Genomic DNA, 9135 nt, shown 5'->3' on the forward strand with positions numbered 1-9135 from the left:
TTATGGGCATTAAAAGTGCATCTCAATATTAGCTGACCATACTAAACTGTCCAAACTATATGTTCAATGCAGGATGATGCCATTAAGCAGAGTTATTTGACTTAACTATAAAGCTAGTCAGTAAACTGGCAAATTAGGTTCTCTGTTGATAATTACAAGGTTATAATAAATGTGAGTTTTAGACTAAGGGGCAGATTTACTAAGACACGAATGCTTAGAGCATTCATTCAAACGTTCCAAGTCTATTTTCGCAGAATTTTCCATCGCTTGCGCAACTTTTTAGACGTCCGCGCGACTTTTTCGTATGCGTGCACGGAAAAATCGGAAAGGTTTTCCCGGTGTTTACAATCGTTCGGTACGAAAATTTAATGACTTTCGGATTGCCAATACAATATTACTGATATTATCTATATTATCAATATTATTGTGACTAATACAATTTTTTCGTAAGCATTTTCGTGATATTTGCGATCTTCAGAAATTTTCGTATCCAATCCAGATTTATCCCATTAGGGATTCGAACTCATTATTTCATGAATGTGCCCCTAAGGGTCAGATTTATGATTGCTTGAGCCTTGTGCTTGAGCAATCATAAAGGACAGCCTGCTTGAGTTTGCTAACTTAAGGCCCCCATACACGGGCCGATAGAAGCTGCCGATATCGGTCCCTTGGACCGATTCGGCAGCTAATCGGCCCGTGTATGGGCAGAAATGAGCGGCCTGGCCGACCGATATCTGGCCTGAAATTGGCAAGATATCGATCGGCCAGGTTAGAAAATCCAGTCGGATCGGGGACCGCATCAGCTCGTTGATGCAGTCCCCGAACCGACTGCCCCATGGCCGCAAATGTAATCCCCCAGGGCCAAACGATCGCATTATTTTTTTTTTAAGCAACTTGCTACCCGATATCGCCCCCCCCCCCCCCCCCCCCCCCCCGTAGGATCTTATAGTGTATGGGGACCTTTACTCTGGGTTTTGGAAAAAAATAATTTTCCCCAAATGGGCTTATGTAACAAAGAAAAACTTTGAGGAGCTTTTGGGTTTTTTTTTTGTTACTAAAGCTCATTCGGGGAAATTTACAGAAATTTCCAAGCTTTTTCCATTCAAAACCCAGTGTGAGTTAGCATTCGGCTTCAAGCAGTCATAAATCTGTCCCTAAATGGTAGTGTGTTGGGTAGCCTTAATCAAGAAAGATCTGGGGATTTTGTGTAATTCTAGGCAATGTCATTCCAGATCTACTATAGCAAAGAAAGTACCATCTTGCATAAAAAGCTATTAACATCATTTGGCATTTTTAGTCCCTGGTGAAGCCTCACCTTGAGTATGCAGTACAGTTTTTTGTTCCAGTCTTTAAGAAGGATATTAATAAACTGGAAAGAGTGCAGGGACTGCAACTGGATTATCATAGGCAGAAAGTGGGGAATCTTTTTTCACATAGAAAAGATTATTGAACCAGAGACCACCCAATTTAACAAGAGGAACTCACCTTTTATTTGAAGCAGTTTAGGTTGTTCTACACAGCCCTCCCTGTGAGATTATGGAATACCCTGAAAGCTGATGTTGTGATGGTAGATTCTTATAATGCCTGTAAAAGTAGCTTGGCCTATTTCCTGAACAGTCATACTATCCATGGCTATTGTGATTTTAAGATCTATAGTTAGTATAGATATTGGTATTTATACTTTGTATATGGCAGTGTATAGATAGGATGGAGAATTTAAACTATGATAGCAGACTGTCAAGATTGGGGTTGTCATAGCATATCAAAGACCATTATACAGCCCTGTTCTGAAGCATTCAGCTTCTGCTCTTGACTAACTTCTGTAATTCCTTGTGCTGGGAAACAAGCAAACTGTGCAACCTTGTACATTGGAATGAGCAAAGTGCTCAACTTTGTGCTTTTCTCTCCATAAGTTATCAAATGAAAATCACATAATTACAGCTAAGGGCAATAAAAAAAATGCTAAGGGTTTTTTGACAGTAGCCCCTGGGTTTCCTATACTATTAGGCAATATATTTGGGTTGGTATTTTATACGTTCCTCTCAAACCATCGTGAACTGCAGAATACACAAATCCATGATATATCAAGATAAGCAAAATATGCATTACACAGTTTCATGTCTGCATCCTATGGTGTTCCCTAACTTGTATGTCTGAATATTGCAAAGTTAGGACATGGGCAGACGCTCACTCTCCATGAATGCAGAGCTTCCAAACACAGGCAGCACTTTATTCATCAGGGTTACAAATGTTTCTGTGCTCCAATTTAGAGTGCAGTGACCTGCGTCAATTCTTCTGCGCAGGCGGTGCAAGCAACATAGTGGATTGTGCTGTTTTTTTGCACTTTGCTCTCTGCCCTGCACATAATAAATAACCTCTTATGTTGGGTTCCCTTTCTATCTCTGAGCGGCCAACTGCAGTTCATTTGTGGACAGAAGAATCTAATTTTTAAACCCTGCCTATTCCAAACAGTTTATAATTTCAATAACTTGAAAATATACGTAATAAAAATACATGTTCCAGAAATTAAACTAGTCTCTGCTAAGACTCACATCCATAGATATACTAGACATGTTCTTTACCAGTGCACCAAGTGACCTTTGGCCAATGTGCACAATTAAATGTAAAGTATCTTCATTGCCCACAACATACAAGCTAAAAGAACAGCCATGTAAAGGCATATTTAAGCATTTAAGTATTGTTGCGGAAATTTAGATACCAGAGGTCATTTGGGTGTTAGATCAATTTTCACAACAGTATTAAGAATAAAATTGACATGATTGGCTTTTTTACACGCTGACTCATTTTGTTATAATACCTTATTTGTAAATCAATCATATAAATTAATTTCAAGTAATATTTTCCCAATGATTCTATGAATTCCATATAATCCATAAGTAGTCACTGACCTGAATTCAAGCACAATTAAGCATATCAGTCATCAAGCAAATACCACAGGTCATTACTACTTTCATGTGACTTCACTGCTGCAGGGATTGTGTAAATTCCCTGCTTCGTGTGATTGCACAACTGAATGATGGGTAAATAGTGGTTTACTTTACAACAAAAAAACAAGAAGAAAGTAAAAAATGAGTTACTGTCATAAAGCACTAACCCCCATGTGTAATAAAAGGCACAAAATTTGCCCAGGAGCAGTAAGCCATAGCAACCAATAAGATGTTTGCTTTTAAATAGGTGACCAGTAAATGCTTCCCGCTGCTAGTTGCTATGGGTTACTGGCCTTTTATTACATAACCCCATAAAGCTCTTAGTAGCTCCCCGATATTATGCCATAAACTGTATTTTTAACAGTTATTATTATTTAATAAAATAGATAGGATATCTATTATTATTTTATTAGCTTCATTTTATCCACAGGTGCAAATTTTATACTGGTGCAAAGTTTGAGACATAGAAGTGCTTTTGTAACTTCTCACTGAATATGTAAAATCTGATTGGCTGTTGGTGGCTCCGCCCACCTTTTCAAACCTTGAACCACAGTTACTTAGGGACCCTGGTGCTATTACTGTGAGAATGGGAGCAGTTTGAATATAAACCAATTAAATTCAATAGGTGAAATCTGATTGGCTGTTTGGGGACCCTGTGAGAATGGCAGCAGGTTGATTTTCACCCATTGAAAGTCAAAAGGTAAAATCTGATTGGCTGTTCAAAGCTCCACCCACTTTTGGGCATCCAACAAATATCATATTTTCATATAGGCTGACCCCATGATTATGTGATTCAAGTTTGGTGAGTGTGGCCTCAAAGCTCAAAGATTGGCAGCAGTTTACATTTCCACCATTAAAGTCAATGGGTGAAATTTGATTGGTTGTTGTTGGCTCCTCCCACTTCGGGTCTTGTAAACGTGTTCACAAATTTTGGAGTGCTCAGAAAATTGGCTGCACGTATAGTTTAGTACTTGCAAGGACTGACCCATATCCTTTACACATGTTTTTTTAAAGTCCAGACAATTGTTTTTTAGGGCATATGTACGTTGTGGTTCTGCAACAATATCATAATTAATGTTTTTAAAAGTATGGCTCTGTTCCATATATTAACACTGGAACACTTTGTGATTCCACATTATTCAGCATTTCCATGGAGTAGTTATTGTTCTGCACACAACTTATTAACGTGTGTAAAAAATTGCAAAAGAACACAGTCTACAACATTATCTTACTGCTATGTTAATAGAACAGAAAACCACAGCTTCAGGACTAAAAGTCTTTTATTCTACAGGGATTCCTTAACAGCTGCCCTTATCATCATCATCATCATCATTATTTATTTATTTATTTATACAGGGTGGTTTTGCAGCACTTTACAATTAGGGATTTTGCAATAAGTTAACAAACAAGGAGAGGGCTCTACTCACAAGAGCTTTCAAACTAAAGGGTTATGGTACATATAAAACATGAGAAAAATTCAAACAATTGATGTCTGATCAGTCAAGATGCATTGAATATGCTTCTTTAAACAAGTGGGTCTTTAGGGAGCATTTGGGTCTTTAGTTTGCCAAAGGGTGCCAAATAAGTGCTGTTTTTGTCTATTTGGTAGCCCCTATATTGACTGGAAGCCTGCAGGAGGCTCTGTCAGTATCTGGTTTTTATGCAACCGATATCTTTCTTCCAAGCCAAGATTTCAAAAATAAGCACCTGCTTTAAGGCAACTGGGAGCAACATCCAAGGGTTTGATTAGCAACATGTTGCTCAAGAGCAACTGGTTGGGGGTCACTGCCTGACAATATTTATGGAGTTTAATGATGTGTGTAAATATTTGCAAAGTGAAGTTCACTGTATTGCTTTTCTGTTCTGCAATCAAAGACAATGATTCCCTTCTCATATATAGCATTTTCCAGTCAGAACCTTTCCAGCACTGAACTTTTCATTTCTCTGCTGTCATTTCATTATGTTAGTCTGTAGAGAGATGGAGCAGCTTTTTTGGAGCCCAGAACAGTACGTTTACAGCTTCATTTAAATCTCCCACTCCTGGTAGAATAAAGAGATAACTAACAGCGACGAGGGCAGTGTTCAAAGAAGTGCAAAAAATGTTCACAATTATTTTTTTTGTTTGTTTGCTTCTTTTCACACACTGCCTTTTCCTGTGAGCGCAGAGACCGGTGGTTACGCCCCTTGACTATAATGCTGCTTGCTTTCAGCAGCAATGTACTCATTATGGACAGGAGGGGGTCCTTACAATATATACATTTTGAAAAATGATTGGGGCTTTCCTACCATTTAAACAACCTACCATTTTCATTTGCCATTTTCTACCATTCATAGTTTTTGTTGATTGGCATTACTGGTCTGTCTGGTGGGGCATAGTTTTTATGGAAGACAGTGGTGCCATCTCTTCATTAGCTGTTAGATTGAAGGATGTGTTTAGTAACCTAAGCTGATAAGAATTGAGCATGATTAGTTAGCCAAGAGCCAAATTCTAAGGCTAATTCCTAAGTCAGTTCATTTAATCAGACTCTGGTTTTCCCAATCACCAAACTTTAAATTCAGAGCTAGTATAGGCAATAGCATTTCTTAGCCTAGGTTTTCCTAATAATTCACAAGTGCTAGGAAAATGGCAGTTAGACAAGGCAATGACAAGTCAAAAGGCAATGGACTGTCTGCAAGTATATCACGTCTTATTTTTTTATTTGCTTTACTTTAATATGCCAAACTAGAGGTGATTAAAGTTTTAATCTGGTACAGAATTGCAGTGAAATTCTTGCTTTTGACAGTGGTAAAATAAAATGCACTTCCCCATGTGTTTTGTTTCACTTAAAGAAAAAAAGCTGATTTTACCTTCCACATCAAAGAAATGGTAATGAGCCTCCCTCTGTCTGCCTAAGAAGCTGTCCGGCTGCCATGCCTGGAAGAAATTGGCAACACTGGAGCCTTTTGTTATGAAGAACTTCTCTAACATGGTAGGGTGCCTAAACTGCATTTTGTGACATTTCAGTGAAATTACATACTTTTGCAAACTTTGGTTAGTTTTGCTCATCATCTCAAACATCTCTAGTCCTTATTTGGCTACTTCTATCTACTATAACACACTAACCACTGCCTTGAACAGGTTTGCTCCTGCCAAGTTGAAACACATTAGACTCAAACAGCTAAAACCTTGGATCACAGACCATAACAAAGATCTCCAAAGAGTATGCTTGAGTGGTGCTGGCACAGGTACCCATCAGATAGAGACAAGCAGATACAAACCTGCTCTACTTTACAGCAATAGCAGCCTCTGGCTAGCCAAAGAAACCTAATAGCAATGATGATTAAAATATACAAAGTGATTGTGCACCACGAGTGACATGTTTAATGGATGCATTGACATCAACTAGACAGGTAGCTTGTTAATAGGTCCACTTTGCCTGTTTCTGCGAGTGCAAGCTTCTTTTCTTGATACTTTGCATATTAAGTTTTGCCTGTTATTCTGACATTTCTAAAATGAAACTTGTCACGACCTTTGACAAGACTCATCACTGATCACAAGCTTGTTAAATCCTTTTGTAATTAGCCTGCCTGTGCCTAATAAAGTGTAAGCCTGTTTTGCAGTACCTATCATTCCTGTGATCCAGTCCCTGCATTCTTTTTTGCCCACACATTTGATTTTTGTGCCAGTTCCCCTGACATACAGATGCTCTTGTCTCATACAGCTGATGTAATTTTGATGTATTGTATGCAAAACCTCAATATAAATATATAAAGGTTTTTCCTTGTCTCCAAAGTTACCTGTTTTCCTAATTCATGATGATCTACTATAGTCAGAGGAAATAAATCCTAAGTGGTAGTTCACTAGTTCCATTTTTTATGTTATGTGTTTTTATGTTAGTTTTATTCTAGGACAAATTACAATTAGTCTTATTGTTTTTATTGTTTGTGATGTTTGGAATATGTACATTTTTTTTGTTATACAATCCCCAGCATTGTCTCATTAATAAAATTTATTTACTCTAGTAACCAGGCAGTGTTTTGGTAGTCAGAATGAAACATGAATAGTTAAGTGAAAAGAAAGACAAGGAATACAAAATAAGCATAACAAAAAAATACTTATTGAGAATTTGGTAGACTAGATGCATTTATATACCATAATATTCAAATTTGGAAATCCCCCTTTTAAAGTAAACTAAGATGAGTAAACATGGATATACACTAATGCTTTTTTGTAATCTTTCTGCACATAGAATACACGCTGTATCTGATAACTAGGGATCTAGTCACCTGTTTGTCCACATCATCACTCTAAAGCTAAATACAAAGTGCAACAGTAACACTGAAAGACTTCCATAAGCAAACTAGGCAAATTATTTAACAAAGTCATTCAGACAATAACAAATACAGTTCAACAAACAGTAAGAGATTTTAACACTGAGATTATGGAAAGAAGACACAGAACAGATGCACTGGAGATTAAAATGAAGAACTTAATCCATCCTCAAATAGCTGAAAAGCAAAGAACCTACGCAATAACAGAATTGTTTTTTTAACTTGAAATAACAGAGTGGGTTTAGGACTTGACACGTAGAAAGGATAAAGTAGACTCAGCAAAATTACCTAACAAAACAAACTGATTTTCTACCACAGAGGTTCCGCCTGCCTCCAACCACACCACATTGGTGCCTTCCCTGAAAATGCCCTGTGTTCTCTAATTTATGTTAAATAGTAGGGGGCTGATTTACTAAGACACGATTTCGAATCCGAATTGGAAAAATTCCGATTGGAAACGAACATTTTGCGACTTTTTCGTATTTTTTGCGAGTTTTTCGGCGTCTTTACGATTTTTGCGTAAAAACGCGAGTTTTTCGGCGTCTTTACGAAAGTTGCGCAAAGTCGCGATTTTAACACTTGCGCGCAAAGTCGCGCCTTTTTCGTAGCGTTAAAACTTAAAAGGCGCGACGTTTCGCGCAAGTTTTAACTCTACGAAAAAATCGCGACTTTGCGCAACTTTCGTAAAGACGCCGAAAAACTCGCGTTTTTACGCAAAAATTGTAAAGACGCCGAAAAATTCGCGTTTTTACGCAAAAATCGTAAAGACGTCGAAAAAAAATCGCAAAATTACCGATCATTACGAAAAAAACGCAATCGGACGCATTCGGCCCGTTTGTGGGTTAGTAAATGTGCCCCTAGGTGTTGATTTTAATGCTTCAACTGCTATTGTGTGGGGTGCATCCCCCCCCTAATGACAATTGCACTGGAATTATGAGGAAAATGCTGCAATATTGGTAGGAACAAGGCAATTGCATCCAAAGCAATTGCCCCTTTTGACAACTATGTTCACATTCCTTACCTTGTCCATATAAATCATTTATTCTAGCTTTCCAATGACATCCCAAGCATGTTATGCCACGGGTTCTAGATGTGAAGGTGTATCTAATAAATTCTGATAACATGTAATGATTACTTCATTATATTTATGGTACATTGACTTGTTTCTTTGGCTCCCTTGATGAATCTGGTACAGAAGAATGAAGAAGTATGGTACCACTGGAAATTTCAGTACCTGTCTGTCTCTATATAGTAGTGCCACTAAAGGGTTTATTACAGACTGCTCTTTTTAACTAGACATTTAAAAATAACAATTTGAAAATGAAAGGTACAGTGACTTGGTGGGCAAGGCTAACTATTGAGCCAGCTACCTGCTTTACTTGGTAGCTCTGTGCTACCAAAAAGTAAAATAAAAATATTTACCATGGGAAAACACAGCAAATTTAAGGATAAAAGATGATTCCAGATCCTACAAACTCACAACATCTCATATGATGCTGAAATGGCAATGGGCAAAAAGAAACACATAGAGGAAGGCAGGCAAATGCATGCCCTGCCATAGAGTCAAAAATGAATAGATGAATTTGCCCATAAAGTCCATGATACAAGAGGGCTGATTAACTAAAGTGCTTTTTAACGTGTGCTATTTATAGCGTGCGTTAAAAATGTTATCGCGTCTAAATTTTCGCAACTTATCTCACGATTCACTATAAGCACACTTGCGCTAATTTACCCGCGATACTGCATGCGATATTTTATGCGCTAAATAACGCACGTGCAGTATTTTCCACATGCACGCTAATTATCGCAAGTGCAGTAGCTTTTACATTGTCGCGACATTATGCATGCGGCAATCGGCAGCATAAAACTGGCGACA

This window comes from Xenopus tropicalis, chromosome 4 (genome assembly GCF_000004195.4).
Source record: "Xenopus tropicalis strain Nigerian chromosome 4, UCB_Xtro_10.0, whole genome shotgun sequence".
NCBI classification, from domain to species: Eukaryota; Metazoa; Chordata; class Amphibia; order Anura; family Pipidae; genus Xenopus; species Xenopus tropicalis.